The following is a 1,670-nucleotide window of genomic DNA, read 5'->3' as shown; positions in this document are numbered from 1 at the left end:
AAATACAAATCCAGCACATACCTCGGGAACAAAACGCCCGGGCAGACGCTCTCTCAAAGCTCGCCAGCATTAAGCCCGGAGGCAACAACAGAAGTCTCCTCCAAGAAACCTTACAATCTCCCTCCGTATTAAGAGAGGAAGAAATACTAAATATATCCGACCAACAACAAGGATGGATTACCCCCATACTCAACTACCTGAAGTCGTGAACTCTCCCCGCCGAAAGAAAAGAAGCTAAAAGGCTTACAAAGGATGCCCAGAATTATACATTAATTCACGATGTATTATACAGAAGAGGATTCTCAAATCCCCTCCTTAGGTGCGTTCCGACCTCAGAAACAAAAAGCGTCCTCGAAGAAGTCTCCCGACCTCAGAAACGAAGAACGTTCTCGAAGAAGTCCACGGAGGCATGTGTGGGAATCATCTCGGAGCTCGGGCATTATCCAAGAAAGTAGTCCGAGCCGGGTTCTACTGGCCGACCTTGCAAAGAGACGCAGCGGAGTTTGTGAAAATATGCCCCCCCTGCCAAAAACACGCCAATTTACACAAGGCACCGCCCGAAGACCTTATCAGCATCACTGCGCCATGGCCCTTCGCAAAATGGGGACTCGACCTACTCGGCCCGTTTCCACAAGGACCGGGGCAAGTCAAATACCTCATAGTAGGGGTCGACTACTTCACAAAGTGGATCGAAGCTGAGTCCTTAGCCACCATTACGGCTCAGAAAAGCCGCAAATTCCTATACAAAAACATTGTCACAAGGTTCGGAGTCCCCTACTCCATCACAACAGACAATGGAACACAGTTCACGGACACAAGTTTTCAGAACTTGGTGGCCGAACTAAAAATCAAACAGCGATTCACATCGGTCGAGCACCCACAAGCCAATGGACAAGCAGAGGCTGCAAATAAAGTCATCTTGGCCGGGTTAAAACGAAGACTCCAAGAGGCCAAAGGGGCATGGGCCGAAGAACTCCCCCAGGTACTATGGGCATATCGGACAACCCCGCACTCTACAACGGGAGAATCCCCATTCCGACTAGCTTACGGGATGGAGGCAATGATTCCTATCGAAATAGATGAAGGGTCGCCCAGAGTTATCTTCTACAACGAAGGAGGCAACCCACAGGCACAAAGAGAAGAACTCGACCTCCTCCCCGAGGTCCGAGAAAGAGCCCGAATCCGAGAAGAAGCCTTAAAACGGCGAACGGCCCTCAGATACAATCAAAAGCAAATCCTAGAAAGTACCCCACCAAGGCGCATTAATTTATGCTCGCAAAACGCAAAAAATCATTTGCCAAGAGACCATACAAGGTCGGCAAAGATGAAGCGACGAGGTTCAAATTAATGTGAGAAGTTATAAAAGTAACTCTGAAATGGCTCGAAAAGCCAAATGAAAAAGAGGTTACAAAAATAACTTAAAAAGGCCGACCAAACGACGAAGTCGGACCCGACAAAGGAAAAGTTATAAAGTAACTCTGAAATGGCTCGAAAAAGCCAAATAAAAGAGATTGCAGAAATAACTCAAAAGGGCCGACCAACGACAAAATCGGACCTAACAAAAAGGAGGTACTCGAGCACCCGATGTCCGAGAAGAAGCTCGGACCCAAGAAAGAAGCCTCAAAACGGCAAGAACCAAGATTTCGAAAAACGCTTACTAAAAAGTTGCT

The 1,670-nt window shown here is 47.5% G+C and overlaps 1 protein-coding gene across 1 annotated transcript in view; it reads right to left on the bottom strand.

The window, feature by feature from the left end:
* The window catches only part of LOC127748462 (uncharacterized), a 6,049-nt gene that overhangs the window by 2,261 nt on the left and 2,118 nt on the right, over positions 1–1,670 (bottom strand). The gene's annotated exons all lie outside the window — the stretch shown is intronic.

This window comes from Arachis duranensis, chromosome 6, assembly GCF_000817695.3.
Source record: "Arachis duranensis cultivar V14167 chromosome 6, aradu.V14167.gnm2.J7QH, whole genome shotgun sequence".
Lineage (NCBI taxonomy): Eukaryota > Viridiplantae > Streptophyta > Magnoliopsida > Fabales > Fabaceae > Arachis > Arachis duranensis.
This window is presented reverse-complemented; position numbering and strand designations above follow the sequence as displayed.